At 37.4% G+C, this 19,319-nt stretch overlaps 1 long non-coding RNA gene across 1 annotated transcript; it reads right to left on the bottom strand.

Annotated features, from left to right (window-relative positions):
- Window positions 1-868: 868 nt before the first annotated feature.
- On the bottom strand, window positions 869-2,658 carry LOC149789532 (uncharacterized). The gene is made up of 3 exons (XR_016423951.1): window positions 2,533-2,658; window positions 1,479-1,586; window positions 869-971 (listed from the first exon to the last, which is right to left on the bottom strand). It is a non-coding gene; the product is annotated as an uncharacterized LOC149789532 (long non-coding RNA).
- Window positions 2,659-19,319: the final 16,661 nt, after the last annotated feature.

Below are 19,319 nucleotides of genomic sequence, written 5' to 3' on the forward strand. Positions count from 1 at the left end.
CTTTTAAGAAAAGGTGTAGTAATGCAAGATTCCTTTCCCACACAAAAGCTGTATATGATGTTCCAGGGAGGACATCTGTACCTCATGTTTCGTGGTGGAATCTATCATAGGCAAGAACTTAACCTGGAGAAATAAATAAAACTGTACACCACACATGTACGCAATATCTATCTATCTATCTATCTATCTATCTTATAGATACAGAGAGACAGAGACAGACAGACAGAGAAGTTCATATTCATATATACACCAAAGAGAACGGAAACTTCTATCCCTGGATTCTACAAGATAACGCTTGATAATAGGTCGATATGAAGTGTGTCTGTTAGGCACAAAATGCATACAGCACCGACTTTGTTGCACCATTGTTTAGGTGGCGTGTGCTTGGTCCAGATGACATAGGGGTTGGTGCGTTCAGGCAAGGCGATAGGTGCCGTTAGTAGTCGGACCCGGGTTTAAATATCCGAATAGTACAAATTTTAAACAAAATCTCTGTAGCAGCTAAATAAAATGCACGTGCATGTTACCCTGTTTGGTATAATTAAAGAAACGACTGGATTTGTGGTCAAAAAGGTCAGTTCTAAATCTTGCAGTTATAAATTCAAACACAAATGCCCAATAGATTTCTTCTACCAAGCCTGTTTTAATAAAAATAAGAGTCTAATAGACCGACATTCATAATCACCGCCACACAGCCTGCTGGCAGAACCCATCCCTCAACTTTAGGGCTCCCCCCATTGACATCTGGCTTGAAAACAGAAATGGAAAAACCAACAACCAAGCTATAACAACGCCCTCCCAAAAAAATCTCCCCCCCCCCCAACAATACAAAGAGAATAACGGATGAATCAATTCTTAACTTATATTACCTCTAGGGCTCTCAATCCACTAGTAGTGTGAACGTCCATTTTCTCTTGTTCAGTCAACGTAAAGATGAAACAATTGCCACTGCTATGAATGATCATTTTATGCTGCAAGGAACAACAACATATTTCACTTGTAATGTTACATACATCACGCACACTTCCGTCTTTATTATCATTTCATTCAAATTTTAATACACTGGAGAAAATTTCCAAAATAGACAAGCTATGCGACACGAGAGTAATTAACAAAGTCGAATGTTGTTTATGATTTGATCACGCAATATCATGCTACCCGATAAGTGAGTTGTCCCCCATGGAGTGGCGCAGCGGCACAGACATGCGCATTCCCTTAGGTATCAAAAATTGAAATTTCATTTTCAGTTTTTCCTTTGAGACTGTCTATGTTCATTTCATATGCAATTCATATATTTGTATCGAATGTTTTCCCTCGAAATTAAGCATTTCAAATTAGAATAAGTGGAAAATTATCATTCATTTTATGTATGTATGTATGTATGTATGTATGTATGTATGTATGTATGTATGTATGTATGTATGTAATTATATATACAGAGTGATGGAGAGAGAGAGAGAAGGGGGGGGGGCACTTACGGTTATGTGGTCATAGCGAAAGATAAACCCTTCAGAGATACTTGGCTCGTGACTAGCCTGCGGCAAATGCGTTGCATGCGAGTGATGCGGGGCATGCGTAGTGCTTAACTGAAACACAATCAATCACTGAATTTTAACGCGTCATCACAATATACGATTGGCAAAAAATAAGTTTAACACTTGTGATCAAACTATGCAGTACTACTATAGACAAAGTTTGTTTATTGTGGGTGTTTTTCAGAGGTGAGGGAATAACCCATTTTTAAATTTATTCGGATAATTGTATAAAGAATAAATAATCATTTCTGAACAAAATCGGCGACATGAAAAACTCATCAAATAGTATTTTGTTTAATTCAGTTAAATACGAGAATCGCCAATAGTTCCATATAGACTGATTAGAAATAAAGAACAGAATATCACGTGACCTTTAAGATAATCATCTAAAAATAAACATAATTGAAACTGGTGTAAATGTAATAGTAACAGCTGATGTTCATAGCTAATTGCATTTATTCTGTGATAGGAAACCATTTTTCGATTAGTTTTATTTGACTTTAGTATTTCTTTTTAAAATAATCGTAGTGTTAAATTAATTACTTTGCTTTTCTTGAAATTAATTAACCGTACTTTTGTTCTGGAATCTTTCTACTATGTTAAAGAATGGTGAACCCTTTCAGTCACTAAACAAGGAAACGTTTTTATTTTTTGTCGCGGTTTACTTGTGACGCGGGATAGGTAAAAAGTGTTCATACCGTATAGTTTTATTTTTAAAGAAAAATTCTTCAGATGTTGAGATGTGAATCGATGAATGATTATCTAGATGTGTAAATTCGTGATTGTAATCAATACATGTATTATATCATCAGCAATACGTATTTGTTATTTTATGGTTTATAGGTATTAGGATCGTATCTTGTGAATTGTAAAACACTACAAAAATGACATGTTTACTCTGATAAATTATTATGATTTTTATGGACACATGATGATGTGCCAGAAATCAATATCACGTACACCATACTATACGTATTATTATAGTGGTCACACTTACCTGGTAAGACAGACCGATGAGGGCAGCGAAGAGGATAATAGTCTTCATTTTGATGATCATAGAGCGCTTGGGACACCAGACCGGAATGGCATCTGATACTGTGATGACTCGTTTATAACTGCTTACTTAGCTCTAAAAACATGCCATGACAATATATCACGACCTGACCTGACCTGATCTCCTATCAGAAGCTCGAATCCAGTATAAGTCGGTTTCCAAATAAATACATACATACATATACACACACACACACAGACAGACAGACAGATATATATATATATATATATATATATATATATATATATATATATATATATATATATATATATATATATATATATATATATATATATATATATATATATATGTTGCATGCACTTCAAACAGTTCTTATCTTTTACCAATTACAGTCAAAAATAATTCGTTCTTTGGCGACAATATCACCAAGTGACTAATTAATCAACGTGATGCACCCGATATTACATGTCGTTTATTGTACGTAACATAAACCTACCGAGTGAAACAACAACTAAGTCATTGGAAATCGTAGTCACACCCAAGAGGTGTAATTCAAATCTCTGCAAGCAGCAACTGCAAAGGACGTGATCTCTCGTGTTATATACAAGATGTTATAATTTTGAATTGAAAAGGATCTGATCTTGCCCTCATGGTCCAATGTGAATAGCAATCCAACTGCCAATTTTTCTCTCACAAATTCCAATAATCCAATCTTTTCAGTAAATAAAGCTCACAATGGGGTCCACAAAGGGGCTGCTTTAGACGAGCGCGGTTTTATATTTGAGGAAACTAATATTATTTCATTCAACGAAATTAAAGTTTCAGGTACCATCTGGGTTCCTCTCCAAGCTCGCAGAATGTTCCAGAGAGTATAACCCAGTGTCAGGGTGCATTTCATATTCCCCATGGCTTCCCTTTCAAGACACAGGCATAATCTTTTACCTGAAAGACATAGAAGATACGAAAGTAGAACAATCATCTCTTTCCTATGCAGTTTAACCTACATTTATTTATTATAATATGAACCATTAACCACATGACCTTACAAATGCCGTCATGTTTGTTGTTTAATAGACTGTCATCCTAATTGGATTATTTAGACCAATAAATCCGTCTCCATTACGCAGGTTTCATTCCGATGTAACTTTCACGCAGATTTACAGTATAAGAATCATTCTAGTCTAGATATAAGTTACAGGTAAAGATAACATATACAAACGAAGGCATACTTGTTAACGAGGGTACATTTGTATGCCAATTTGCTTATCAACCATCGAAGACTAGAGTGTGACTTTCACATGAGACAGAGCCAACAAATATAATCCATACGGATCCAGAACACAATCAGTTTTACTATATACTTTCTACATTTATTTCTCAGCAATGAAATTTCCACTGTGTGACAATCAATACAAATTATATGTTAATCTTAAATACCTTTAAAGATGACATCAAGGTGCAATTCTTGTCATAGGTTAACTGGTATTTATTTGACAGGCTGGACTGTAAACAAAGCAGCATGCAATGGAACCCAGATTTCACTTCCAGATCATCACAAAGACTTTATTACTCACACAACACTGTCATTGAAACACGCACAAACAGCCACACAATAAGCGTAAAGAATAGAGAATGGTCTTTAAATCCATACCGGGAATGTTTAAATCTAAATAGTGTGTCACAACCAAAACGAGATAGGAAACAATGCTCTAAAAATAGATGTGTGTGTGTGTGTGTGTGTGTGTGTGTGTGTGTGTGTGTGTTTTGTATGCATTACCAACGTTAGGAGAAAAGGTCCACATTTACACACCATCATTAGGAGTATCGATGAGAAAGGCGTCGCAGACAAGGCAAAACAATAATAGGAGAAAAACAGTCAGAAACGTCGAGGTTTTTTTTAATTATAAACATGACGCACCGATATTCTTCCAAGTGTTCCAATACATAAAGAATCTATGTTGGGGTTTGGGCCGAGACAAGGAAATCTCAGTCAAGGGTTTATATTATTTGTCTCCCCACAGGGCAAGCCTCGTGGGGAGACATAATATAAACCAGTGACTGAGATTTCCTTGTCTCGGTCCAAACCTCAACGTAGATTATTTTCTCATCCAATATTTTCCTTTAAAGTAAAAAGAATTCTGCACTAGCGTTCACGTCCAATGTTTAAATGCGGCGCATTAATATAAATATGCTAATGAGGGCTTTGGTGTGACCGTTGCGTCCGAAGTACAGTTTATACGCGTGAGCAAATAAAAATAAAAACATAAAACGTCGCATAATAATGACGTTATATTGTAGTTATACCTGGTACAAGCTGTAACGAAGAGTAACATCTTTCTTTAGATTATTCATGGGAAACTATCGTATATAACTATTCTTTTCTTTGGAGTAGGTGAAGCTGTGTGTGACATACTTGTGTTATCCTAAATTTTGATTGTAAAATTGCATCTGTGCATAATAATATACTCTCCAAAAACGGGCTCTAGCGGATAACCATGTGCTAAACTTTCAAGTTCACGGATTCTTTGAAGATTTATTTTTCTGTCCTGGAAATATGGCAAGTGCTACAGTGAAATTTGCTTATGGAATTATGTGCTGACGGATAAATGATTCCTTCTGGCTGGTAAGTGTATTATTTGTCATTAAATATTGTAGGTGTCTTTTTGATTCAATCGAGGCACAATGGAGATGCTTAATAAAATTAGAAAAAAAGCACCGGGGGTGGGCGAAACCTACACAATTTATAAGGTTCCAAATGTCGAAATAAACCCTCCAAAAAAAAAGGGTTTCAAGCGGAAATAAACCGTCGACTACGTTTCAAGAGGAACCTTTGGAGGGAGAAACCTCCCCAGGAGGTCCTTCTGAGTTAGTCTAAATACGGTTTCTGGTTGAAAAACCCATTAATGGCGTTTTGATTTAAAAAAATGAACCAATTCGTTATCGTCGCCCTCCCTACTGCTCAATTAATTTTTTTTATCAAGACCAACTCGATACCGTGTTCGAGGATCATGTAAATTTATTGTTACAAATCCATGTGGGGTTATTTTAGCACGACTAAAGAAATTTTTAAATTTATTTATGTCCATATCACCGCTACACCAGGTCTGATGAATATTTCTTAGTGTATATGTATCAACTCCGTTAAAGACAGTAAGAATATTACAGTTATCCCTGATCACTTTTGGTATTTGTATGTACCGCTGGGTTATATAAATGACATCTGTGTTTTTGCGCCTGCCTCGTGAAAATATCCTAGCTGAATTTGATTGTTTATCCAGCATTACATCATCGTACACAACTAAATTGTTAATTGACCCGTCAATGGAATCAATACTTGGTGCTTCATTAATGTCAGTTATAAATTCAACAACATCATCTCCGCTCTCATTTAACGATTTTGCGCTTTCATTATAATCTTTTATTACATCATAACAACGCTGATCGTCAGCGGATGGAGCTACCAAATACAACTTATCCCATTTCATCCATTTCATTATTAAATTTAGTAACAACTGCGTTTTGCCACTTCCAGACGGACCTATGATAATCATACGAGCAGAATTTGGTAGCGCTGCGTGATGCTTAACTGGTTCTCGTTTCCTTGTTGCAGAAAAGTCAGTGATTTCCATTAGAAAATATATAAAAAGAATATGGATTTATATTGTGTGAAATGCAGGGCGCGCACGCCAACAAGTGATCTAACAACAATTGCAACAAAAAAATAATAGATCTGCGGTTACGGGCAAGTGTGAACGATGCGGTACAAAGAAATTTAAATTTATCTCCACTGGCAAGTCAGGTGAAAAACCAAAACCAAAATCAAAACCAAAGTCAAAGTCAAAGTCAAAATCAAGTAAAAAAAAAGCAACACGGAGGTGATATTGCAGCAAAATTAACAAAATTACCCGGGACTCCGTGGGCTAAATATCCAGGAGAAAAACACCTCCCAGGATATAATTACTGCGGCCCTGGAACCCGACTTGATATCAGACTTGATGATAGGATCAACCAAAACCAGGTGAGTATCCGATAAACGCTATTGATAAAGCGTGTCATGCTCATGATGTAGCTTATAAAAGTAAAAATCTACAAGATAGACATCTCGCGGATGTGAAATTAATTCACGCGTTAAATTCCATCACTGATAAATCTATCAAGGAAAAATTAGCTAGTTGGTTAATAAAATCAGCGATGAAAGGTAAATAAGCGTTAGGTGCTGGTAATTAATTATAAATGGAGTCGATTTATTATTCCCCAAGAGGATACTGGAGGGGTAGCGCAGCAATTAATAAACTCGCTGAAGCAGGAAAAGTTACACGTGTTACTGCTAAAAATTGGTTATCCAAACATGCAATATGGCAAATTTACCAACCACCGCCTAAACAAATTCACTTTGCGCATTTCAATGTCAGTGTGCCAAATGAAGTTCATCAGGTTGACATATTATTTCTGCCACATGCTACCATTAAAATCCGAAGACATCAAAACACATACAAGTACGCGTTAACTGTAGTTGATGTTGCAAGTAGATACAAAGATGCGGAACCGTTAGCGACTGAAACAGCATCTGAGGCTGCTTCTGCGTTTGAACGAATTTATCAACGAGGTGGTCTACGATGGCCACATCTATTACAAGTTGACACTGACAGAGAATTTCAAGGTGCAGTATCATCACTGATGAAACAACATAACGTTACCATCAGACGAGGACATACTGAAATTCACCGTGATCAGGCGATTGTTGAGCGATTTAATCGAACACTTGCTGAGCGGTTATTTGGATATCAATACGCGAAGGAATTCATTCAAGATAAAAGATCGCGCGAATGGGTTGCAAGATTACCAAGTGTGATAGCTGCATTAAATAACGAGATTACTCGAACAACCAATATGAAACCTATTAACGCAATTACCAAAAAACAATATACCACAGCGACGTGATTCTTCAGCACAGTCAATACTGGGTGATGTCACTGTGAGATATTTATATGAACCAGGTGAACTTGAAAAGGGTGAAAAAAGAGCGACTGATCCCGTCTGGAGCATCAATACACACAAGATATCTAACATAACTAGATCTACTAGTAGACCAGCAATCTACAGGTTGGATTCAACTGCTCCTCAACGTGGATTTATACGTGAACCATTACAAGTAATTCCCTAGGACACACAATTACCGCCCAAATCACTTAACTAGCACCACGACTTCGATTACACTCAAGACTGGTCAGCATCACATTTTCGCGTGTATGACCAAGACGACTATTTTTTTTATCTACGGTGAATTGTCTTGAATTTTTATCCGAATAGTGCTACAACATTATACAATTACAGCTCGCACAGTTATTAATCTGCTGTTGCTTCAGTGTCATGATAAATTCAACATCAAGGTCAAATTCTCGATTATTTTTTTTGTCAGTTTGTTTGTAACCGGCTAATTCTTTTCTGAATATATCACTGTTGTTTTCATTATTAATTTCATCAGCTATTGACTCATCCAAGACAATCCTTCGCAGTTGAGATATTCTTCTGACTCTGGACACAGCCAAGTAAACTAAGTTTGACCACTCGATTCGATCACCAACGATCCAAACAACTGTATCAGAGATAGTTAGTCCCTGAGATGAATGTATCGTCATTGCGTATCCTAGCGTCCACGGGGATTTATCGGCGCGCAGTGCATCTTCAACAGCATTGACATCAACTGTAACAACATCATTTAATACTAAATTCTGTTTCTCGGTTTGTCCTGGTATATCAATATCGCTATTCTGTAACCGCGTATCAGTTGGTCTATAACACAATGGCACTGGCAGTGTTTGAAATTTCTCTTTCTGTAATTGAAATAACTGCCGTTGAAGCGTGTCTCTGACTATCTTTCTACTTGCCACTATCAAATCGTTTGGTCTCCACATTTTCGAAAAGTCGTTCAAGGAAGTTTCTAAAATTATTTCACGCATAATTTCACACTGAATTTTATTCGATTGCAGTCTGATTAATTTCTTAAATTCCTTTAATTCTGCATCGAGAGATCTGTGATCATCAGTCACTACTTCGTAATAATCAATAAAATTCTTCAACCAATCGTGTGGGGATGGTCCAACAAACGGAGGTGGCTGAACGTGATCGCCGCACATTATCACAGCTGTATGTTTTGTTAATAACCAATCGAGAAATGTTTTTAATGTTTCTAACGGTACCGTACATATTTCATCCCAGATAATAACCTTTGGAATATATTTCTCCCCCATTAGATCTGAAGTCAACACACCACCGCTGTATTTGAAAAAGCTGTGATAAGTACTAGAATTGACTCCTCGTTGTTTCATCTCCCTGGCAAGTCTGTGTGTTGGTGTTAGCACAATCATATCCGATTTTCCACGAAATAATTCGATTACTCGAGTTGTCTTACCAGATCCACCCGCCCCGTTCAAATAAACGGTCTTGTGTCTGGATACTGGATCATACACAGATGGTGCATTCGACATTTCTGATAATTCTGATTTACAATGACTATCTTTAACCGCAACATCGGCGGATTCACAATAGCAATGTAACAGTTCTTTTTTTATTCTCCACGAACTCCACGATTCATCATTGCTTGTGAAACGAGTTAGTAATTCTGAATATTTTTTATCGATATAAAATGAATCAGTAGCAACTCTAACTGCAGTATCAGAAAATCTATTTATCATCGATAGTAAATTTACAGAAACATAAGCGAGCATCGAAGATCTTAAATGGGTGTACTGAGGTGATTTTCCTTCGATGTAACTAACAATTGTGCCCAACTTTGTTCCGTCAGACAAGTAAGCGTCTTTCCGATTACAAAATATATTTCTCGCAGTGGTATCATTAATTATAAAATCTAATTCAGCATCATCCATAATCAGTCGTGAGTGATGTCGTTTATGATCATATGCCCCACCTTGAGTAAATTTGCCGATTATTCTTCTACCGAGATCTTTTGCTGTTTTTTCACTGTTGTTGAGTTTAATCTTAAGAATATTAACAATGGCATCCGCGGGTAGGTCCGGATATTCCTGTTTGCATTCTTCGAGTCTGATACGCTCCGGTGTTGGTAACCAAACCGAAGTCTGTTTTTGGTACCATATAATTGCTTCACTGACCGTCAACGATATCAGTATTTTACTGTCAAGCATATATCGTAATAACACTATTGGCGCCCAACGTTTCTCCGAGAAGTGTCTGCCAAACCAAACATAACAAATCGGATGAAGATTCATAGTGAATTCAAACGACGTTACACGAGCAAATCCTGTCAGGTCAAAATCAGGTAATGGGCCATTAATCGATACTCTTACCATCTCATGACAAGCATGACCAAACCTCGCAAAATATCCAGCACACTCGCCCATCCCAAAAAATCTTCCAGGATAACACGCGGTCATGTCCACGGAAATCATCTCACCGATATTATACTTGGTGTTCCACAAACCGCCCTGTCCGTATTCGATACAACTATTCTGGACATCTTCAAGGAACTCAGCGTGTGTTGGTCTCCATGAAGTTTTCTCTCTCGCGGCATGGGCAGCAACTGACGAGATTGTTAAACAATTGGTTAATAACTGCTCAGTATTTTCTGAGTACCTCAGTGCGAGTTTTCTCATTTCTTCGTGGAGAGATTCTTTACGATATAATTCGCCGTTAGGTCTTACAAACTGATCATACTCGCCTTCTTCGGAACTTTTAAACAACCATACTGACACATGGTCGTTTTGGCTTATTCGGCTGATGGCATCAAATATTCCACCCCAAAACTCTCTGAGGAGTAATATCTCACAACACGATTTCGTGGAAATATTGTGACTGCATTGGTCCAAGCATGAGCGTTATGATCAATGATATTTATTGGAGCTCCGTTCCGATTATATTTTGATTTGTATAATACTTCCCCTGTTATCGTTGCTACGGTTATGAGGAATCTTAATGCCTTTTCATACTCGGCAACATCGTTTATTGACGCTCCTGTATCCTTAACCGATTCAGCCCATTTGTTTATTTTTTCACGTCGCTGATCAGTTAAACCGTTTCCACTCTTCGCATTTGTAAAATGTTCTATTACTCGCTCGGCCACACAATTCAGCTTTGAAAATTTTATCGGGGTAAGATCATTAATGTTGGGTTTTTATCGGATAAATTCCATAAATGACAGCGGCCACAGGATACGCTCGAGCGTAATATGGTTTGTCAATCCCAGTCAGCATTCCTGGTTTGGAATCTTACTTAACAGAGCGGTTTTTCCACCAGCAAGGACAGGATCACGTTTGTCACGGATAATCCAGGTATCATCATCCGAGCGCACAATAAACTTTACTCTGAAAAAATATTTTTGATTCAGCTAATCGATGAATGTTTTCGCTCGTGTGTCGTTCATTGTAGCGTCTTTGACTTCGTCAACTTTGCGTATAATTTTGAATGTAGACCACACGTGACATGCTCCATCATTACGAAATTCTTTTTTGGCCTCCCTGATAATATCAAACAGATCAGTCAGGGCTTGCCTTCGCGAATCAGGGGTTAGTCTGTCGAGATCAAATCTAGAAGCTTTCCTGGGCTTGATTGCAGATAATCTCTTAAACACCTATATATATAATGAATCAATGCAAGTGGCTCAAAGTAGGATCTGTAACTGTCTGTAACAAATCCCGCAGAAAGGAATTCTGCGGGGAACATTCCCAAAGCATCCAAAGGGGAGGATCAGGACCAATATCGTGTCTGCTATGTGATGTTGGGGTCAGGAGTAAAACACAGTTATGCGCAAGTTGCGGGGGGAAAAAGATACCGTGAACTTAAGCGATATTATAGCAACAAAAAAAAAATGATACGCTGAAATGTGGGCGCGATTATATAACTAAGTTCTCAGACAAATATAAATTAGACAAATAACATAATTATATAAAATGAGCCAGGAATTTGTCCGATACCCTGTCATCAAGAATTACGAAGCGAATCGTGGTGGCACAATTAGGCATTGCAGGTCGAAAAAAACGGTTGGTTTTGTTAATAATACTGGTTATCGTACGTTCCACGTTTGGAATAAAGGATTATGTTACAATCACAGGTTTGTATTCGAATGTTTCTTTGGAGAGATTAAAGACGGCTTGTGATCGATCATATTGACAAAAATATTTCGGTATTCAGTCGCATTCGGTTAAATTTGTTGCAGATAAAATATACAAATCAACGTTTTCATACCGATTTGATAGCTGGATTTTATTTCGTCATGTATATACAGATAACGGAGATAACTCTGCAGCGGCTGTGTAAAATTCAAGGAAGCAGTTATCCCATTGACTCGTCAAGGTCATTAACTGTAAATATGTTGTCCAGCGAGTAGAACTGTATACAGTTTTTTTACACAGCCAATTGTATGCACACTAGCACCAGTCTATTTTCACCTTGCGTTTGATTGTCAGTCCAGGTAAATGTTTCATCAAGGAGATTGCAGAACACAAAGGTAATATACATTATCCTGCGGCGGGCAGAACTGTATACAGTTTTTCACAGCCAACTATAACCGTCCTATTGTGTACACAATAGCAGCAGTCTATTTTCGCATTAAAACTTCCGCGTTTGATAAAATCAACAATTGTCAGTACAGGTAAATGTTATTTTTACAAAATCTAATTCAGAACTTAAAATCTAGTTCAGAACTTAAAATCTATTTCAGAACAGAATTCAGCTGCAGCTCTGTCAATAGTTACCTATATGATGTTTTTTAAATCTTATTTTCTCAGATGCGACCGTGGTGTAGTGGCTAGTTCAGCCGACTCTCGTCCCTGACTTATCGCTGCCTTCAGATCGAACCTCGTCACGGACATATGTCGACGGTGCTGATAAATAAGTGGGGGGCCCCAGCAAAGGCCCTTCATGTACATATCCTCCTCCACGTTAAATCGTGGGGTGACGTTATATCACCCTTGGGATTTAATCCAGGTGGGTATGTACATGAAAACACAGACAGCCTTCTGAATAACTCTAACATTTCGCCTCAATTTCGCTTAGAGAATTCGCTGGAGGTATGTTTGTGAATACAGCCCCCCCCCAAAAAAAAATAAACAGTTGCCTTGGATGCAGAAAGCTCTACGTCACATGGATCCCATTCAGAAAGAATGCGGCCACGATCACGAAGGATGCCGAGAATCGACAAGACACGACCTGTAAGACAAAAGTCTCCGAAGATAAAATCTTGGGACAAAAAGTCTGAAAGGACCTTCGTGGAGACACATAGGCCAGTGCAAGACCCATAATTTGATAACCGCTCATCAAGACAACTGTTTTTTTTAAATATATAATTATATAAATAATGAACTACGAAAATATCAATTAAATAATTGTTGCTATTAAAAAATATTAAAACTTAGAAGAAAACAATATTAATATATCTGATGAATTAAATCTTGAAAAAATCATGTCTGATTTTGAAAGCACTATATGAGGCTAAATTGGAAGGTGTTTATATTTTGCCTGCTCAGTATAAATTTATAAAGAGAATCCAAACAGCGTTGTATAAATCACCAGTTACAATACAAAAACAGCAAATAGATGAATTTGTCCCTCTCTGCCGTGCAATCGAAAAAATCAGGTCAGCGTTATCCGAAGAATACGAAGCCAGGAAGGTAATTAATACGCGTGCAAGACAGTTGAGAAAAATTATATCAGATCGTGAGTTAGATCCCTTGATTACTGGGAAATGAAGTCAGGTACGTGGTAATGAAATTGAAAGTAGAAGTCTCGTACTGACAGAAAACTAAATAATATTTTTTACCCACATTTTTTTTACCCACATTTTTTTTACCCACATTTTTTTACCTACATTAATCTGACCTCCATCAATCAATCTGATAAGTTATTTTCACTTGTATCATCTGCTTCTGGATCTGGATCTGCATGGTTAAATATTATTTCCTTAAGCTGACTAAATGTAATGCAGTAATGCGAGTAATTTAAAATCTGATCTGTGTCACATGTGATCACACAAATACGTTTTTGCCGCAGTTCATCTAACTGTTCTGCGTTAATAAAAAGTCTTCATTACCGAATATATCAATAACTAAATCAACTGTGCTGACCGGGGACTGCATAAACACCTCCTTGATGTATTTTTCAAGTGCTTGCTTGTCGTGAATAAAAACCTTCAAGTGATGGTACATATATAATATTCGTTTGATTTAATTAGAAATCAGGGTCTGTCAGGAATAAAGTTCTTTGCAGTTTATTTTACTGAATTTGTCAGGCATATTACTTTTCAGAATTAGCAAATCAGTCGATTTTCATGATTTTGACAGGCATATTACCCTTCCGAATTAGCAAATCGGATGATTTTCATGATTCTGTCAGGCATATTACCCTTGAGAATTAGCAAATCAGACGATTTTCATGATTCTGTCAGGCATATTACCCTTCACAATGAGCAAATCGGACGATTTTCATGTTTTTGACTGGCATATTACCCTTCAGAATTAGCAAATCGGTCGATTTTCATGATTTTGGCAGGCATATTACCCTTCACAATGAGCAAATCGGACGATTTTCATGTTTTTGACTGGCATATTACCCTTCAGAATTAGCAAATCGGTCGATTTTCATGATTTTGACAGGCATATTACTCTGCAGCATAGCAAAATCGGGCGATTTTCATGATTCTGTCAGGCATATTACCCTGCAGAATTGAGAAATTTGACAGTTTTTCAGTAAAAAATAAATTTCTTATAATTCTGAAAATCTTTAGGATGGAAATCATTAGGATGAAAGTCTTAAGACAAAATCTTTAGGATGAGATCTTTACGATCTTACAAGTAGATTAATATGTAGAGTTTCATTTCTTAAATCCAAAAGGTGGCCTGATTGGTCTGTTAGTTTGAAATTTATTCTTGATAACAGCGGATTATAACATTGCAGATAAACCTGATAGATCGGCTCTTGCACAATCAGATATCCAGGTGGGTCTTTCGGGGAAAATGAATAAAGAACAAATCATTGTTGGGCTTGATTTGATATTGTTGTGTCCGTGCTGTAGCTGCCATCGATTACATCACACACAAGATTGACCGCGACCACGTTGGTTATATTTACGATTTCCGGAGATATATGTCGGCCTGTCCCTTCGGGGTCATTGTTGTGTCGGAAAATAGTTGCTGGTGGTAGTGTTTTTCTCCACGCAGCAAGTATGTCAGGAAAGAACTCATTGATGAGGTCAGTAACGGATTTTTTTTTGTTCGTCTGCATTATACCCGGGAAATTTAAAATTCGGCAGCGTAGCTTCTGTCAGCGAGTATGCAGTTAAAAATTGTCGTTTGGAATTATTTTTATCGCTGTCAACATGATCGATTATCGCCTGAATTAATCGCTGGTTAAAATATTCCACATCGAATATAAGCTGATTTAATATCTCAATTTGTTTAATGATTTCGCTGCGTGAACTTGTTATATCGAAAAGATGCTCCTGAAAACTTTGCCGTAGTCGCCGCCGTTGTGTTTGATGATCCTGATCAGCAACCATAAAGTATCGATCGATCACATTCAGGTTAATATTGGTATATTGTTTTCTTCCCTGTGGATCGTGTTCATAAGCAAAGAACCATTGGAAATCAGAACCGCGAAGTTCAAATATACTACCTAACGTTCCCAGTTGTAAAGAATGTAAAAACCCCTCGTATAACGGTTGAACTCCGTGATATGACTTATTATCCGTAACATAGTCAGACTTTTTCGGTTCTGGTGGTATCGGTGGTGTTAGTGGTGGGATTTCAGGCCATCCTAACACTGTTCTGATCGAACTCTGATATATATCCACAGCGTAGTCTTAGGTGCTTATTTCGATCGTAGAAGACAGAGTTGGTTCATGAACAGTTATTGCTATCTTGGATTCTTTTCCTGTTATATTTTGTATTCGCCGTTGTAATTCCTCATTGATTTCTTCGATTTTATAAGACCCGGTTGGTATCCCAATGACGTTCCAGTCGGGAGTGCCATCGGGTTTATTTTTATGTGCAAACACGAACGAATTATTCGCTGGTAATCCACCGAACGATTTTGATCTGATATTGGGCCAACTGTGGTATACTCGTAATTGTGCTAGTGCGATTTCTTTCACGGGAATCGCAGTTGGAAAATTAATACTAAATTCAGGGTTTGTCGAACTTACCGTTATCATTGAAATTCTCTTGGGGTTTGTATTTTCGACTATGAGCTCGATGAAGTAATTCTGTCATTATCTATCTTTGTTGTTTTTAAATAGCGGGTTCAGTCTTCGTATATCTTAACCATTAACGCGAATTCGGAATCTGATATTGTTTTATCATCGATGCTTGATGATATCAACGACGATAATTTTGAGTATGCGGCTGTGGCTGTGTTTAGTTGCATGACGTAATCGTGCAATTTTGTGCTCGTGCACGAGGATATTTTTCCGCGATTATATTGAAAACCCCTGCGATGGCAGTTGATGAAGAGACGATTGTTACTACGATTGTTACTGGTGTTAGTGCTGATAATACTACTCCGGTGGATGCAACTAACGCGGATACCGAGTACACTAACGCATCCAGGATGACCGCTCGTCGTTTATATTTTTTTGGGTTATATTTGTCGATGAGGGTTTTTAACTCTGATTGCCATTCGCGCACTTGATCGTATCTATATTGTTACGCATCCAATGTTGTCGTTAATGCTGTTAAGAACGTCATTTATTATCTTACGCAGTAACCAATTCAGGTGTTTCAGCTACGAATTCCAAACACCACCAGTAAAGTTCTGAGTTTAAAGTATTGTCGACGGCTGCCAGTATAAATGTTTCTTCGGTTCCTTTATTTAATATGATAGTAATAACCCCGGAAAACCTGTCGGTGGAATGTTGCCAGGGATATGTTGTAAAAATCTCAAACTCCTCCTTGGAAAACACAGACAGTCTGTGCACAGTAGTGACTGTTGCGGTATATTTGATATTATTATTTTCCGGACTCCATGTTGCTTTTCTTGTACAGAATGTTTTTAATCTGCACAGGGACAACCCCAGATGGAATTTTAATCAGATTATTTTTATTAACGATCTCAGGAATTTCACTTATAACATCCTCAAGTGTTTTTCTGACTGTGTCCAGGCTATTTTAGGAGTTTCTACGAAATCTTGAAAACAAATTTACGTGATCGTTATGCTCGCTCTGCAACGTGGATATTTTATGGTCAGTGGCGCTGTAGTTGATATCTACGTATTTTTTCGTTGCAGCATCTTCGTCGGATGTTGGATCTTTTAAAACAAGTATTTTGTTCCCATTCATGTTGATTTCGCCTGTCATTGTGTCACCGGTATTTTTTAGGCGATTCGCTACAACTTTTTTTATCTCGTCTCTGATGGTTGTGAGTGATACACTTGAATCCCTGATTTTTCCGCTGTCATTAAACACAGGAATGTTATCCGGGACAGCTCCAAGAACCCTGATAATTATGTCATTTAATTTGATATTACTGGTTTTTAGTTTTCCGTATCGGTCATGAAAAAGAACAACTTCTTCTGGGTCTATACCGGATAACGATAAAAGATTATAGATTTCATCTTTGGTCGCATATTTTGAGAAATCTACATCACCGCGTTTTTTTTATCTTTGCTTCGATGAGAGATCTTCCGTAGATATGTACTATTATTCTCTTAAGGATTGTTTAAATCGACCCACCGTATACTCGTGCACGACTTTGTGAGGCGGTTTGGTTGATTTTGATATCGCGTCGAGAACATTTAATACTTTACGACCACATATTGGTGGATCGGTTAGTGTTTGTGTTAGTAGCGTTGAATACCAGACTTTCGATGGGATGTCTTTTGTATATTTTAGAAATTCGACTGGCGGTGCTAACCCATACGAATCGAAATAGATAATTCCACGTGGATCGATCGCGTAAGCAATCCAGAGTTCCTGGACCATTACTGTTATCGAGATTAATAATTCCAGTTTCTGGATTATTCGGTTGTTGTGGTAATTGATCTCGCATAAAAACACCTTTGAAATTTTTATATTTAATTGTTTAGCAGTATCGAGCAAATCAAAATTTGACATCGGTAGAAAACCAGCGGTTTTCAGAACCGTTTTGGGTACCATGAAGGTGGAGTTCCTGAAAGTCTTAGACCCCGTCCTTTTTTGTATCCTTTTCCAGTTGCTTTCATTAATGCCATTCCTGCAGCTGTTCAAACAGCTCCCAACACGGCTGCTTTGCCGACAGCTGGGGCAGCAGCAGCTATCAGTGCTGGTATTGCTGCGAGAAGTGGAAATATATCACCGGTTTTAACCATATCCTTGATAGCTTTTGGAGCGAAATCAAGTTGAACTCCGGTGATTGCTTGTTTTGCTTTCTTGAAATGTTTTAGTTGAGTTTTAGTCAGCGATAACTTATTTGGACCACCATTAACAATTTGATCGTTTTTTTAGTGTTATCGACGCCCCACATGCTTTTGTGTTTTTCGATTGTAATTTTTTATCTGACCAGAAGTCAAAGTGACATTAACGTGACTATATGACATTTTATAATAAACGCGATTGATCTAATTGTCTACACATTGTTTTAATAATGTTACATGTTTTCTACTGGTGCATCAACGACTCTCATTCGGTCACCAGCAGCTTGAAGTAACATCGCCTTATCACTGAGTATAACAGCAATTGCTCTGTAATCAGCTATAGCCCCTTTATTCACCTGAGCTCTGAAATGCACATCAACGACAGACTGTATAGTTAAATCAAGATGTTCCAGTGAGAAGTAATAGATTGGATAATGTGACATAAAATCCAATTGTGATATTTGCAAACCAGTATCGATATTTAGATCACGCGCTAGATATATCATCAAGCGATGATATACACGTGCAACATGATAATTAGCAAAATTTAATTGTATATTTTCTGATGGTTCTTGATGCCCGTTTATTTTTAAAGAAACGTCAGTAACACCAAGTGGATCAAATATCATGGGACTCTGTGTTTGTGAGTTTATTCGTGCAATATTTTGAAGAGCAATGAAAATATGTCGCGGTGCAGAAACTCAGTGCTGTGATGATATATGCAATGTAAATAAACCATTAATATTACTTTGAGCACTATCTGTGGTTGTTGTAAACCATGATAACAGCGATTTACCACCTTGATCCATAAAAGAAAGTCGCTGTTATTCAGCAGTTGCTGGAGTCATTACCGGCATCCACAATGAAAGTTTTTTTTCAGCACTACTTTATCAAGGTCACCTATGGGTCGCCATAAAGCATCATTATCATCATTTTTTTTTAAAAACGCAACCGTATGTTTTGCTCCGAAAATTACCTTTCGGACATCTCTACAAAATCCAAAGATGTGGGATAGTGGAATGACACATGAAAAATTTCTACGACCAGCGCTTAACATTAATCTACGTGAATGAAAACCTAAATTAAATTCTGTATTAGCGCTAATAATCATGTCTTCCACTTAAACATCAGCAGGAACAGGAGCAGCAAGGTCTTTTGGTCGTCTAATAATAAAGTGATCACTGTTAGGAAAATTAGAAGTGTCCTTGGCAAACATCATTGATGGATCAGTTGATCTTCTATAATCATCAGAGTATCTTGCTAAACCTATTATTGTTGTAGCCACATCAACATTGTTCTCAGTTGACTCAATTTTTTTCCGTCAATGAGATACGCAGCGCTTTCAAACAGAGCCATGATTCCATTATTGACAAAACCGATTTTAACCTCATTTCCATATACTGTGTCATCTGTT

This window comes from Sinohyriopsis cumingii, chromosome 10 (genome assembly GCF_028554795.1).
Source record: "Sinohyriopsis cumingii isolate HCF-2022 chromosome 10, ASM2855479v2, whole genome shotgun sequence".
Taxonomy (NCBI): Eukaryota; Metazoa; Mollusca; class Bivalvia; order Unionida; family Unionidae; genus Sinohyriopsis; species Sinohyriopsis cumingii.